The sequence below is a fragment of the Meleagris gallopavo genome, chromosome 2 (assembly GCF_000146605.3).
Source record: "Meleagris gallopavo isolate NT-WF06-2002-E0010 breed Aviagen turkey brand Nicholas breeding stock chromosome 2, Turkey_5.1, whole genome shotgun sequence".
In the NCBI taxonomy this organism is placed as follows: Eukaryota; Metazoa; Chordata; class Aves; order Galliformes; family Phasianidae; genus Meleagris; species Meleagris gallopavo.
The window spans coordinates 71,869,571-71,886,188 of NC_015012.2; the positions used below are offsets into that span (position 1 = coordinate 71,869,571).

Consider the following 16,618-nt stretch of genomic DNA (forward strand, 5'->3'; position numbering starts at 1 on the left):
AGTAAAAATGAAGATGGGGTTATTGTGTATAAGAAATAAAATCTTTTTCTTTCTTATGCCTTAATCCTTTTATCAACAAGGACGTGAAAGAGAGCACTGATCTCAAACAGTCCACTTAGAAAGATGCACAACAGAAGGCTGAATCCTGCAATCCTGAAAATCATTTGGAGCATGAGACTTCTGTAATGTATCTGGAGATCTGAAGTTTCTTTTAGGATTTTGGAAAAACAGCAAGGAAGAGAAAGCAGTTGCTCATACAAGGATGCTGATATATGTGTCTGTGACATGCCAGTAGGATAGATTTACTCAAGAATTGTTCCTTATATGCAAACATGGGTATCTACTTGGTAGCTAATATGAATAGAAAACCTTAAAGATACGGAATTCTTAAAATCCATTTTATTTTTCATTTCTACTCTGCCCATTTTTGCATTTTCCATGTCAGCAGTGATTATCAGCTTCATTTTAATTACCAGTGAATATCTTTCAAATTTACTGCTCTTTCAGGTTTTGAATAAATATGATAAATATGACAACTGTTTACAACCAGCTATTTCTAGTGGATTGATTTTAGCTGCGTATTTTTTAAATGAAGCAAATGAAAAAATATTTCTAAGGACATTTTAGAATAAGCTTTTCAAATGTTTCAGCAAAAAAAAAAATATATATATATATTTTACTTATTTGTTTATTTATTCATTTCCCACGTATCTTCTGTTCATTTTATGAGTTATTCTGTTCAAGTTCTTACCTCATGTCTGACACCTTAGCACCTGGCTTTGCTACTTATTGTTATAGAATTGTGCTCTGCAATGCAAAAAGGGAAGGTTAAAGGATATATTTGAATTTATTCTGCTTCAACTTTCTGTACTCGTAGAGGTTCTTTTGTTCTATATGAGAATGAGAGAAGGATGACCTGAGTGCATGCAGCTGCTGTATTTCCTCAACACTTCCAAGTCTAGATGCCTGGCTGGGAAAACGTACCTTTAGGAGAGTTCAACTTTTGTGCATCTTCAGTCTCTTATCGACAAGCTTCTATCATAGAATGTTCAGCAATAGAGAGGATTTCTTTTGCAGAGCTTCTGCAGATCTACCACTAGAGAAAATATGGCCAAGATGGAACAAGGAGGATGTTGTAGGAAAATTTGTGAAGACAAGAGGAGATTTTTTAACTCCTGCTTTGGTTTTCATTATGGAATAATCAGCAGTTGGCAGCTAATGTGTGCTACATAGTAAATAAATACACCATATGTAATATACTTCATGAATTAATTTTGCTTCCTTTAAATTAGAACAGCTAGAACAAAACAAACAAACAAAAGACTAGTTTCAAATTATTAGAAGCTAGAAACATGCATTAGAAACCAGAGGTATATGCCTCTATCTATGTGTCATTTTTACTTTATGTCAATCCTTTTTAGCTTGCATTTAAAGTGAATTCATTATTTTATTTCTTGAATGGTGAAGGAGCAGCAGATACTGAAGCTGTAGTTGCTGCTAGCAGCTGTCAGGAAAACATACACAGCCCGTTATAAAAAGGAAGACCCTTTACAAAGCTTGAAAACCATTTCAGGCTCTGGTGGGAGCTCTGGCTGTTTTGTGAGCCCTGTTGCTGAGAGCAGGTAGGATTCATATTGGAGCACCTACATGACTCCTTCACATTGGTTTGGATCTGAATACACTCACAAAGCTCTGGAGTAATTTTGAAACAAAGCCTCTGAATACTTTTCTTTTGAAAAGAAATTAGTTTGTGCACACCAAAATCTCTCTAAGAACTGAACCAACACAAGTAAGGAGAGACAGACCGGGATCCCTCTGTGTTTCAAAATTGCAGAATGGCTCCCAAGCAAATCTAATGCAGGCAACCAGCACAACAACAAAGTCACAAGAATAAGTAACTGTGGTTGATTTTTTATTTTTTATTTTTTTCGGTCTCAGCAGTAAAATGTGCCAAGACCTGGTATGTTTGCCAAAGAGTCAGAAATAACCTCTCATAACTATATGCCTAGAGATATGGTAGCAGATTTAGCGTATCTGTGCGCTCTTTCTATGACTGTAACTTTATAGCTCCTGGTGGGCTCTCAATGACATCTGTTACTAACACTAAATACAACAGGAGAAACACTATATTTACACATCAGAGAAAAAGTGCTTTTAAAAATTGAGCTACTTTGGATTTTCAGAGGGTATATCCATGTAGAAAAGACATTTTCCAGATTAAAATAATATATTCTTAAAACGTATTTTCAACATAATAGGAACTCATGAAAATTTAGAAATGTATGTACAGCTTAGAGGAAGTCTTCCTGTTTTGAGCTCCATTTTGAATGTCAAGCAAGCATTCATTCATTGTCCATGTGTAAGTATTTAAACAGAAGGTAAAAGATCACTTAATAGAACTCATGTATGATTGACAAATATTGGAATTTGATTTGTTTCTGTGTTATTTAAGATGATAACAAATGAAATGTGTGCATAGAGAAAAAAAACTGGTTTCGGATAAATGACCTTTACTTGCTGATAAAAGTAAAATGAAACAAATTACTTTTCAGCCACTCTGAAACTGCCCTATTGTGCTGAAGTGAACTGTAATCATTTCACCAGGAAGTTCTAATAGGTTTGCAAAGAATTTTTTTTTTTTTTCGAATGGAGAATAAAATATGATAATCTCCCAGGAGACTTCTGGAAAGATACTTTAAATTGTCATTTTGTGCAAGGAAGCAAGACGGAGTTCTACAGAGCTGAAGCGTTGATAGTATGATTGCTCTAGCTAGATTTATTTTTCCATTGGGATTTTACATCACTACTTTATTTAACTGCAATATATAAGAGAAATTACATAAAAGAGATAGTGTTGAGGCAAATGTAGCACAGAATTTAGATTTGGAATATCTTGATTTACAAAACGTAAAAACAATAGAGATGTTTCCACTGTTAAAACTGCTTAAAATACAGAAGTAAGTTTTATTTCTTTTACAAATTCCTCCACTGTGTAAGCTGTTGTTCTCTATTAGTGTAGGGCAAACTGAGATTTAGTGGACAGTTTACTGTAAACAAAAAAATTGACTTCCTACTCATAAAATGACTTTCCTATTTTCATTGGACAAGGAGAATTAAATTCTCTGTTTCTTACTTTCTCTCCATGCATTACTTCAGAAATGTTTTTGGATTCTGATGTATTGGGAATAAACTATGCTTTTTGCTATGTAGGTTCAAGGATACACGATCACAAAATATTAAATAAATTGTGAGGTTTTTTGAGCTCTATCACTGAGTAAATACAAAACTCTTCCTGAGAACATTAATTTTGTTAACACCCTCTCAAGGATACTTTTTGGCAACATATGAAAAAAAATTTCAGGAAAGCCCATAAATTCTTTAACTTCAATGGAGCTTATTAGGGCGGGAATGATTTGAAAGATTTCAATTTTTCCCTGATAAAAGTGAGAACATTTTCAGCATCATTAGAATTTACAGAGAACAAGAAATTGTTCTAACTATCAATCCACAATACCTTTAATCACTGGAGGATATCTCATCCTTTGTGATATGTACACATTGTTGCATGATGTCAGGATGGGACATGACAACAGCATTACCTCCTGATCTGTACAACTGAGACACCTAAAGAAAAGCAGGGGTAGAAGTGCATCTCACCTTGATGCAGATATAGCTTGAGGGAGAACTAGCTTCTATCAGGAGGCAGTCCAGCAACTGTAGCTGAGATTTATTGTTCACTTAGCTTTTAATATTTTCTGTGCTTTTTCAGTGTATTTTAAGGTTAATCAACAAAATTTTGAGTGTTCTTGGTAGGGTATAATGTGCTAATCGAACAATAATTACTACATAAATGGAAAGTGCTGGAATAAAGACCCATGATAAGATCAGGAGGAAAGCTTTTCTTTCTGGTAGCATACTCCAATGAGAGAGAAAATATTATTTCTTATCTTCCTAGATAAGAAATTGGAAGCTTTAGGACTCTGATCAGGAAAGACAGGACCTCCATGCTTGCATAATAGAGACTGTTGATAGCAGTATTTGTTTGCTAAGGATATTTTGTATTACATACGGACATGAAGAACCATGAGCTTTCTGTGCAGAATGAATTTCACACATACAAGTGTGTACCTAAATAAAGAGCTACTGTGACTTTCAAGGAGACATGATACAGCATGTATTACTTCCCTGACACTTCCTGCAGACTTCTTACTTAATCTTACATGCATTCCATACCAGCCTCCCTCTGCTTATTACTCATTACCAGAGTTACTCCTTGTTCCCCCAGCAGCAGACACTCCAAATTAAAAATATCTGCAGAACCCAAACCACTGATGCTTTCAGGTGAAACCTCAGTCCAATTAATCAGCATAAGTTAAAATCCCATGAATTTGGTTATAATAGTGGTGTTTTGCATACATCTTCTGGACCTATGACTTCAGGCTTTGTGTAGATGGCTATGTAAATGCCTCATTTGAAATGAGAGGCCTTATGTTTTTCCAACTGTGTTCGTCTCTGTCTGCTTCCAGCCCCACTTCCCTCCCCACTCTGCTCCGAAAGCCTTCTGGAAGATTTTGAATGCAGGTGACAGCACTGATAGCAACTGATACCACTCTGAGCCACCAACTCACTATTTCCCATGTTCTCCATATGCCAGTTCCAGAGCCCTGTACTGTCCCAACATCCAGCCAGCAAGGGTCTGTACTCTTGTTTACTGAAACTGCATACCATGCCTCACATCTAACATGTTTTTACCTTATCAGTTGGGAATTACTGTTTGGCCATGGTCCAGATATGACCAGTAAGCCATCAAGATCTATATGCTCCAAACTGATCATGCCATAATGCCACATAAAGCAGCATAATAAACAAATGATAAAGAATGATAAAGAAAGCTAATACAAAATTGGACATAGGAGACTGAAGTCATTCTTGCTTTAGCTGCAGATGAGAAAATCACATAGATACAGTAAAGCAAGGGAGGCTTAATAAATAAATGCTATCATGAAGGCAATTCTTTGCTCTCTTTCTACTGATGTTAATGGAAAAGCCTGCTAAGCAGAGTGATTCCAAATGGAGGGTTGAGAAAAGACAATTGAAGTACTTTCTTGTAAGTGCAAAAGGATATCCTGCAAAGTTGGGTTTTCCTGGTCATCGGTCATCAGCACACTCCCTCTTGCTTTTCATCTTCGAAAGCTGTTGTCACTCCCTGCATAGTAAGTCCCACTTTCTCTGTAATAATGTAATAGATGCTTGCTACTGTGTGTCATAAGTCTGAAGGTATATATCCATTGTTAACAAAGAGTATAAAACCCTGTATTTGAATGTCATTCCCACAGCGCGACTAATACTGTCACTGTCATTTCAACATCCTAATTACATCAACATTGTCCTTTGTGACTCATACTGCAGATTTCCAATCAAAATGTCTCTGATGAGGGAAGCAGCATTACGGCAATCAAGCAGCAGAACAACATCTCTAAATAATCCCAGCTTGTTCAGCATCCAGCTACACTGTAGGAAGGTGATCTGAACAGCTAAATATGTCAGGAAAGTACACATCACCCTGTGAAGTGCTCTGGCCGAAACTGATGTTCAGAAAACATTAAATATGGCTGAGAATCGCCAGAGTTCAATACATCTCATTTGGTGAACCCCATAATAGCTAGTGATCATGAAGAAAAGATGAAAAAATGTACTGTATGCCTATTGGTAACCTTCCTGTATCCTTGCATACATGCATGGAATCACATAAACAATATATAGAGAGATTTATGGGAAATATTCTCAGTGTTTTGTTAGTTTTTTCTTAATTTTTATTCAAGTGCATTGGAAGCCTGAACTTGCTTAGGTTCTTGGGCACCACAGCATAGTGAATGCACAAGAACTAGTACTCCTGTTTTCCCAAGGAAATATATTTCTAGGAATTGCAGCTGTAGAGCAAAGCTTAGAAAAGCAACTTGGTATATCCCCAAAACAGTACTGATTACAGGAGGTCCTATTATGAGATTATGAGAAAGCTGTTCCTGAAAGGTTTGTTGTTTCTAATATGGCCTACAGAAATCAATTCTTGTTTGTTCAAGGCAAAAGACTATTAATATGAGAAGTTTTAAATATTCTCAAACAAATGCTTTTTTCTTTTTTTTTTCCTTCCACTTTTGATGCCACAGCATGACTGCAGACTACTCTGTGTCTGGAGTAAAATTATGCCAAACACGCATGTCTGCAATGCTTTATGAAGAACTGGTATAGCAACTGATTATGTCCAAAGTACAAAAATGTTTGGGCGATGTCCTCTGCTTTCTGGAACTCATCAGAGATGAAGAATGCGTATGGTTTGAACTGCTGTATTACTGTCACAGAATGACTGCTATAATTCACAGAAACTTTTTCACTGATTCAGTATTCCTGTGCTACTTTGCTGCATTCTAGGTGTAAGCTAGACAGTATGTGCTATGAGGTATTTTTTTGCATATTTTTTTTGTTATTCTTTTTCTCTCCCAAACTGATCCATGAATATTAGTAGGGGAGTTGCATCCTCTCTACAGTGCCCCAGGACTGGGACACAGGGAAGACTAGGTCAACTCTTTAGGCTCGTCTCTTCCCTGAGAACAGTATACCACTGCTGTCTTTGCAAGATTGCCATTTGATAGAATAAGCAATGCCTGTGGTTTGCCTGCAGCTCTAAAATCACTGCCCCACTGTTCCAACGTGAAGAAAGGTAAAGAACACTTTTATTCTGTGATAGTGGAAAAAATTACAAAACTTCTGGGAGAATGATATGCAAAAGTCAGAAGGAAAACATCTTGTTTCAGAGATACTTATAAATAGTTTAAAGTGTCTCAATTCTTATTTTATTTGAAAAATAAATCAAGACTCTTACAGAGCTTTTACTTCTGGAATCTGCTTTTGGGCAAAACTCTGAGAACTGTCTGTACTGATCAAGATGCTGACCAGCAGCAAGTCTTCCAGAATGCACACATCCCTCCCGTTCACATTCTACTCTCTTCCACAGAACTTCCTGAGATTCTCAAACTTAACACTTAATTAAGGTAACATTTTTATCATTGCTTCTAAGGAATTGCTGGCTGTTACAACACAGGTTTGGAAATGACAGTATCTCTAGGGTGCAGGTAGATGGAGTTCTTGCCTGGCCAAACTGCCAACAAGCTTCTTTTTCAAAATAACTGTGGAAAGCATAATGACTGGGCTGGTATTTAATTTTGCAATGAAAAAATGTTTTATCTTACTTAAATAAAATCCTCCCTCCAGACCAACAGGAAGAGTTTTATCTCAGTACAAATTAATTTACGCGTTTAAAATATCATTTAATCCCTTTACATAGAAAAACACTCTTTAGGCTACCATTAAAGAGAAACTACGATCATAGTTTTGGCAAAGACTAGACGTGAGAGGAACCAAATAGGAGGATATTTGCAGTTTCAGTGCTGGATGACATCTATATTTGCTTTGTTTGAGAGGTGGGACAGGCAATGGTGACACTGAGAATTTGGATTTCCATCCTAATTTAGTTTCCTCAAATGTAAAATGATATTAAAGATATGTGCCTTCTTTGTAAAGTGTTCTGAAAGAGTGTTCGAAAATTACCATGTAACTAAGATTAGTTCCCTTGTATTGACTGAGTCCTCTGTTGAGTGAGTTTTTGGGATCTGTGGCTGCTTTGCCTTTGCAAACCAGCACAGATAAGATCTAAGAGATTGGAAAAATTAAAACCAATGTATGATCTATCAAATTACATCTTAATATCAGTTTTACATCATCTGCAAGAAGTAGCTTTTACTGATGGCAGAAGGAACTCTGACCTGCTTTACTGATAGACCAGTAGGTCTATATCTTCTGATATCGAGGGCTCCTGACCTCCAAAAAAGCACAAAGTCACTTTATTTCAAAGATGATCTGAGCACATCATCACAGACATTATCTAGCTAAGATGACCTATTCAACCTCTAGCAAAGTATCAGCAAGGTATGCTGTGCTGATGATACTAAAGACAGCCCACAGCAGGCTGGCTCATTTATCAAGTACAGCCAGAGCAGTTATACAGAAGAGATCTTATCAGCACAGACATTGTGATAGTCCTTATAAATAATAGTTCATTACGTTTTCTATTAATTTGTGCAAAAGGACAATGAGGTTAGAATTTTGTTCACATAAGATGATCACATATTGCACAGCATTTGGCATCTGAAAGACTGCCATGCACTTTTTCTGGTGGGCATCAAGATTTTTTGTTCTGTTCTTGTATGACTTGAATATCTGGAAGAAGCAGATAGTCCTAAGATGAGATGAAGAAGGGACAGATGTAATTGAGGCAAACAGAGGAAGAGAGGAGTAGGTAAATGCACTCGGAGCTGATATGTAGTACAGCTATTACTTTCACAGTTCCTCTCTTTGTATAATGTATCATTAGATCAATAAATATTCTGTAAAAAAGCAATATTAGGTGAAGATAAATTTGTTACAGGGATATGATCCAAACTTTCATTCTGCTTTCTGTGATATCGGAGTAGATATTATTAGCAGTCTCTGCTAATCTATTCATTACTTTCACAAACAATTCAAGTGCTTTTTAGCTGGCATGGCTCTAAAAACAAATAAACAAATAAAATGTAGACTGTGACACAGTTATGCATTAGTTAATAAATATGCATTTATGGAGATCTGTCCTATATTGCCCCCTTCCTGCATATTACTATTTAGGTACATAATCAACTTAAACAGAATAACAAATCATTATATTGGAAGGGATTATAAAGTTGCTGGTGGTGATGGACTGTGCTCTCCCCAAGGTGGAAGTTACCCTTGCCTGAGTTCTTTTTTCTCAGATTTCCAGATTATTTCTGCAAATCATCATTTCCAATTCAGAAGTATTTTGTAATCAGATATGAATTACAGTTGTGATCACAGGTGACACTCTGGATAGTAGCTTCAAAATTGTCCATTGCAAATCGTAAGAACATTCCCTTTGTAAACTCATAGTATTGTTTTATAACTTAGCTATACTGGCATTAAGGAGGAATCACAGAATCACCAAGGTTGGAAAAGACCTTCAAGATCATCCAGTCCAACCATCCACCTATCACCACTAGTACTCACTAATCCATGTCCCTCAACACAAAATCCAAAGGAGGAGTGAAGCCCATGATTACTGTATGTATATATATGTGTGTATATATATATATGTACCATATAAATATCGCAAATGTCAATGGTATGCATAATTTTTTATTAATCTTACAATTTGCATCTCGTAATGATAGCTAACTAAGTTTCTTGATTAATACATCTAATGGTTTTGAAACCAAGTATTATTTAAACTATTGTTATAAATCTTGGCTTTCTCACAAAATCCTTCCATGAAAAATGGAAATAGTAAATTTAGCTTGCAGAATGTGTTGCACAGTTCTACAAAGCTCCAAGTTAAAAAAAAGTATGCTGAATGAAATGCACCTACTTGCAGAGGTGTTATATGACTATATGCTTTAGAAATCTATCACATTTTTAAAAACTAAGGCATTTCAATTGGGACTTTGCTATCCTAAAAGTTAGGTATCCATTCTAAGCTGGTAGTATAATCTACTTATATTTAAGGAGTGAGATAGACATCTCAGTAAGTCATTCAGCTCACCATAAGATAATTGTGCTGGAGGATAGATCCTTACTTCTCTGAGAGAACTTTCTTTTTTTATTGTATGTATTTCACTGGATGTATTTTCATTAACCTTCTTTTGAAGATAAGTCAGTCTTTCCTAGGTTGAAATAAGGAGAATCAAATCCTAATCCTGTCTGCATTTAATTTGGTTTTCTATCTTCTAGATAAGACACCTAGCAACTAAGTTGTAACATGGCACTCAGAAATGAAGATCTCTGTGACCCAGAGTGAAACTTAAATACTTGTCTACTACAGCAGAACTTGAAACTACCACTGTGGTTGTGAAGGCAAACATCCTCCTTCTATGATGCATCCCAGAACAAAGCAGCTTCAAGTGGGGCCAGGAGAAGGTGTAAATCTCTGCTTTGGATTTTCAAATCAAGCACATTTTTACTATATCCTGTGGCATTGTAAATAAATGCTTTTAGATACTTGTCAAATTGCTATCCTTCCTCTCTGCCCATGCCGACTCAAGAAGGTCAGGCAAAATTTCTGATGGGGTCTAAATATGCAGGCAACAAAGGCAGAGACCATTTGGATTTCAAAATCCAATCAGAGGTGGCCCCTATCAGAGGAGCCCCACCACATCAGGGCAAAGCCAGCTCCAGCTGCTCCAATGGGACCTGCTGCTGCCAGAGCTGAGACGTGAGGGATGTTTGGTGTGCTCTGGGAGAGCAGATTTAAGAAAAACTGCTACATAGCAACAGCTGAGAGAGAAGAGCGAGAAATGTGAGAGAACAGGCCTGGAGGCACCAAGGTCAGTGCAGGCAGAGCTCCAGGCACGCAGCAGCAACTCCCTGCAGCCAAGGAGAGACCCACAGAGGAGAGAGCCTTCCCCCCACCGCCCACAGGCAGGGTGTGGAGAGAGTGTGTGTGTGTGGGGGGGTGGCAGGTGCTTGTAGTTTGCTTTTAGCTCTCACTGCTCTAATCTATTATTGGTTAGCACTAATTTCCTTATACTGAGCCTGTTTTGCCTGTGATGGTAACTGGCCAGTGATCTCCCTGCCTCTTTCCGGAAATGCCTATAGATCAAAGGTTTTATGACAGTCAGTTAATGTGCTGGGGAAAGTTCCTAAGGTTTCTAGGTACAATTCGTTGATTAACATTCATGTGTTGTTTGTTTGTTTGTTTGTTTTAAATACGCTCCTGTTTTTCTAAAAAAAAAAAATGCAGTTTCTGGTGCTTCAAAGAGTTCTTTTACTTTTTGTAACAACAGGTTTACTAAAAGCGTATTGTAGAATAAATAAAGAATAAGGAGAATGTAAATGATAATTTCTTAGTGCATTGTTATGTTTGAAAACCGAATCCAACTAAACCCATGTATTTTCAATCTTTGTCTTAATAAAGTTGCCCTGGGTGTTTTCTGCTATTTATACCATGAAAACATGGAGAAACATCATGATTATTTTCAGATTTATGTTTAGATTTCTTCACTCTATAGTTGCATGAGAAAACTGCTTGAATGTATTCAATATTAAAATCAGCAAATAGTTTTTAAAGCGGAGAAGGTAATTAACTTCCCTTTTTAATGATGCTTCTAATTTAGACTATGCATGAGATGCATCATGAGTGAGAGAGATTTTGCAGGAAAAGACTGTTCAGTGGCTAAAGTACCAAACTCAGAATCAGCAGAATTTGATTCAGTTTACACATCTTCAGCAAATTTCCTGTGTGATCTTAACCAAAGTATTTAATTATTCTTCTCCATAGATTGTTTGTAACACTGAAATAATGACAGTGAACTTGCTAAGAGGTTGTGAGGTTTAATTACTTTATATCTTCAGATAGACTACAGATAGAATTATGTATGGTGAATGAGTAGAGTCGTTTTGCTATTACCAAAATCTAAAAATGTAACCTGGCTTTTTTATTGTACAAAAACATTCACTTGTCACATATAGTCTTGCATCTAAAAAAAGAAGCAAATACAAAGTCCTTCTGTTGACTCTTAAATCTAATTAATGCTCAAATTACTTCGAGAAAAAAAGAACAGCCATACTGTAAGAGTCTACTTTTGTTGTTCCTACCTGCTAGTTCCACAGAAAAATGAATTAAAGGGTATCTTCCAGATAATATATATGTACCACCATCTAATGCTTTAACAACAGCCAAGCAAACAAACAGAAACTGGGGAAAAAAAACAAAATAAAACAAAACAATACACAGTATATGGAATGCAGGGGACTAAAAAAAAAAAATAAAATATTTTCTTCTTCAGGCCAAAGTAGACAAGTATACTTACAAGCACAGACAACTATTGTTTCGAAGCTGATGGGCTTCTGAAATACAGATCTGGACCATAGAGCTGCTGAATTTGAGTAGTGCAGATTGATAGTAAGTTATACAAACCTCTCAGGGAACAGTTAAAAGAAAAAGCTGCATGCCCTTCCAAGAAATTGCACAGTAATATTCATGATGTATAAGTACTGCCATTTTGAATCAACAAGTAATTACCATCCAATTTCTTTAAAACAGTTTTTTTGGGGAGATTTGTAGTTTCTTTGAAATTGATAGACCAAGTTTTTCCTAATCTTATAATTCAGAATCAGGCTCTGTGGAGGATTAAGCTGCCCTCAAACCATTCATTTTTATTTTATGTGAATAACACAGTGAAATTTTGTGTGAATTTTTCTGGCTGCCTAACATATGATTCTGTCTTTGAGCAGCAGTCACACAAGAAACAATGTGTTTCAGAGGTCCTTCTGGTTTTACTTTTTTTACGTTGTAGAATGAGTGGGGCTCGCATTTGCTCATCAAGTCTATGGAATACAAGCTTCACCAATCAAATAGGGGTGTTTACGCTTGTTTATGACAAGGTAGGATATAGAGTTATTCAGAAATACTATTTCCAGGTCTAAGAGCGATATAGATAAGAGAGTTATCAGGAGAGATTCGAGCCAAAGTTGTAAAATCTTTCCTCTATGTTGCATTTATGTAAGTTGGGCTATTTAAAATGAGCTGTGCCACAGAGTACACAGAAATTGAGTAAATAAGAAAGGTCATTCTGACAGTATATTTTATTAGGATTTTTTTTTGCATCAAGCAGCAAGAATCTTCACAGAGTTCCTTCATACGGAGTATGCTTTCCATGTAGCAACACTGCAAGATCACAGGCAATTCATGCCTTTTACTCCAATGTAAAAAGAAACGGTGGCTGGTCTCCCATAGCTCACACAACTAATCTTTCTTTCACCAGAGACTTCTTGTTTTTTTTAATGGATCAAGTGCATTGTAAACATTTCATATTAAGCTAAAGGCTTGTTGTGGCCTTCTTTTAGTGTCATCATCCTCAGATGGAAGAGTAGCATAGTTAAAATCATAGCACTTCTCCATCATTTATTCTAAATCTCTTGTGTGACTTTGCTAAGAAAGGATGACATTGGCTTTCTCTTTTTTTCTTTTTCCCCTCACCCCTAAGTGCTACAGTTAAAACATTTTTTCTTTGCATATACACTAAGCTGTGAGCAAACCTGGGGTTTGCTATGTGCTCTACCTATGATAAGGGGCAGACACTTCTGTGCAGGATTTGTCTTAGGATACAGTCACAGGGGTAGCAGTCATCCACTCAATGCCTCTATTTCTTTTAATTCTAAGAATGATACACGGCACCTTCTTCTAGCTTGTGTTGATAAATCAAACATGTAGGAAGTTCAACTTGATAGCTGCATCAGATATTTAAAGAAGATAAAGACCTTTGTCCAGTTCAAAGTAATAATCCACACAGTATAGCCAGTAATGTCAGGGAAGTGTTTGAATTAATAAGACCATTGAACCCTATATAATCAACAGAACTATGTCAGAAATTTTTAAAGGGCACAACCAAGTTTTCTGATAAGGCTGTTAGTCCTGTTTAATCAGTTTAAAAAACCTTACTGCGACCTGACAGTATATACGAAGGGCAGAGAAGTAAGTCCAATAATCAAAAACTTTTAGGTAAATTCCTAAGAACAAGAACCCAGAAATGGTGATTCCTCAATGAGATTCATTAATGCTAAGGCTAAGGTCCTTTTGGCCAGTAAAGAGAAAAAAAGAAAAGGAAAAATAAAAGAAAAAATTACATGTTCATGCTTTAGCATGAATAAAACTCTAATAATATACTAATAATACTAATAAAAAAAATCTTTAGCACGGAGCAAAATCTAATGCTATCATGCAAAATATCTAATAGTAGATGAAAGTAGGAGATTAAGACAGCTCCCTGTTGTCACAGAACAGAGATACACTTGCAAGTGTAAAGCAGCAGTATGTTATTGATATAACACAGTGATTAAACAACATTGAATAAATAAGACTGTAGTTTGACTAGATTCAGTGGAAGAGTATACATGGGTATTTACTGCATAGAGGACAATGTCAGACAAAACGGTCATGGAAACCCTTCCATTGAATCAGTAGGTTTGCTATCTAAACTCCTCCTCAGAGGAACATGGGTGCAGTGGGGTCCAAGTTCCAGACTTGATCAACAGTTTATGCCTAAAGGATGATGTACAGAATCAATGAAAAATGCAAAATTTGCAAAGCTATTAGTGACTTACTGAGAATCCGTCGTGGGTAAGGAATCTCTCAGCCTTGAGAAGTAATCTTGAGAGGCGTCCCTATTCAAGGGAAGGTCCTTGCATGCAGCCCACTGCCATGCAGGAGAGTTCAACTAGTTCTCGGCTCTGCTATTTATGGTGTAAGATATTGACTCACATTGCATACCAGCTGTGTTTGGTTCGCGCATGCTCTGTTAACCATTGGTTATTGTGTAACCAAATGCAGCCATCACAACTGCCACTGCCTACTGCTTGAACAAGGAGTCTGCGAAATGGACATGTTGAGGAAGTACACTGTCACACCTGTCTGTGTTTAACCTGCTCAGTGGACTTTGCATAGATATATTGTCATGGTAATTAAGTATGCAACATGATTAAATCAGAAATATTCTACACCCCATCAACAGACTAGGCTGAACTGTATAATTTGAACTGGTAAAAACAGAGTGTAGGGTGGTAGATATGCACATCTTGTCTCTACGTGTCTACATTCTTTTAGTATCACCATCTAAAGGACAGTGTCACTAACTAGTATTTTAAAGGCTATGACAAGGTCATTGTCAGTCAACTGCCAACATGAACTCAGGACTTAACTTCTGTCAAGGATATAAGCCATTTCAAACATGAAATGAAAAAAAAAGTCAACACCAAATAAACAAAAAAATATCCAGAAGCAAAAGTTATAAAAATCTTACTGCAAAGAAAACGTGATTAAAATACTTAAGAAGGCAGGACACAAGTATGACAGTTTACTTTTTTGGTTAAAATCAAAAATTTATCTTTGCAATATAGAGTGACACTAGTAACATGAAAAATTATACATAAAATTTATAGTAATGGAGAAAAAGAGTGATTTTTGGAACAGAATCATAATCTTTTTTATCAAGCTCAAGAACAATTGTATACTTTTCGTGAACATTCTTAAATTGAGAATAACACGGTATAGCGAAGAAAAAAAGTACAATTTCATATTATTGTCATATTATTGAATGACAGCTATGGACATCACAGACACTGATCCTGGCAAGTGAAACTGCCAAATCTGAACAGTATAATAAATAACTAAAAATCCAAATGAGTTGAGTAAACTAGGAATATAAAAAGACAACATTATTTCTGACACAGGTAAAAATATTAGGAATGCCCTTAGGAGGATGAGACTCAGATACTTCAGATTTTTATGTTTATATTCTTAACATGTGTCGATTACATTTAAAGCCTTGAATACACATTTGCAATCTATCAGATTAATGTAACTAAATAAGTGTCAGATGTGATTTGAAGCAACAGAAGGAGGCAATGCAGTTAGAATATCAAAAAGGTACAATATGTTTAGCTCTTTTCTGCCTTCTGTTCTATCCAACTTCACTACATGTTTGTCACACCTCTGCTGTGGACTTGAGGGAAACAACCAAATACACACAACATAAGATATCTTACAGGCTTATAGTCTTTCTCTCATTTCCTAGAAATTATGGATCCTTTAGATATTTCAATTGTTGCATAGATTTTTCCAAACTTAGGCAGAAGTTCTTGTTTCGTAAAGTTTAAAAATGTTAAAAAAAAATTGATTTTTATATGCTTCATACATGCTAAGTGATAGACTGTCACCGGCTTTATCAGGAAATGCCTCAGTGTTGCTCTTGGTTAGCGGTTTTCTCTGGATTATGCCTAATTCCCCAGCAACATTGAGGTCAAAGTCAACGTGTTCTGAATGTTTCCAGCTCTCGGCTGTGTAAGGCAAGCATTTCAAGTGACCTTTGTTGCTTGCATTAAAATTGTTTGGTCTGCTGAAGATGTAGTTATTCCTGCCCAAAACACGCAGGAGGCTTTGGAGCATAACTCCTACTGGTAGTGATGATGCGCTACCTTCTAGCAGTCAAAGAACCTGTAATTTAGAGTATTTGTTAAATACATTCAAATAAGGATAAAGCTGTACAGCTACTTGCTGCTACAGTGAAATTTCACAGTTAGGGGCTCCCACGAATACCCTCGGCAATTTCTGACATAAAATATTGAAAATAGATAGCAACACAAAACCTGTCAACTCTCTGTTCTTACCGAGGGCATGCATTTCCACCCACTCTGCTCCAACAGACTTTTTCTCACTGTGCCTCTGTTTACCTCATCAGGGAAATCAAAAGAGAGTATGTACTTTTGCTCCACCTCATATCACGTCAGCACTCAATCACACACATTTTCACAAGCTCTCAGTCTGATCTCGTCTAGGAATCATTAACTTAGCTTAAACAGCATTTCATAATGATATCACTAAAATAATGCATATAGTACGCAGCCAAGGTTAGGCTGCTTAACATATGTGTTTGTTTGCCCAGGGGTTTTTGTTGTTTTTTTTTCTTTTCCCGTAAAAGTGAGCTTGTGGGCTGGCCTAGCAAGCTGGATGCTCTCAGAG

The 16,618-nt window shown here is 36.4% G+C and overlaps 1 protein-coding gene across 2 annotated transcripts in view; it reads right to left on the reverse strand.

The window, feature by feature from the left end:
* The window catches only part of FUT9 (fucosyltransferase 9), a 28,726-nt gene extending 14,379 nt beyond the window's left edge, over positions 1-14,347 (reverse strand). For both annotated transcript variants that reach the window (XM_003204339.4, XM_010707604.3), the window contains exon 1: positions 14,206-14,347. The gene's annotated coding sequence lies outside the window, so the exon portion shown is untranslated. The remainder of the gene's footprint in view (positions 1-14,205) is intronic.
* Between the last annotated feature and the right edge of the window lie 2,271 nt (positions 14,348-16,618).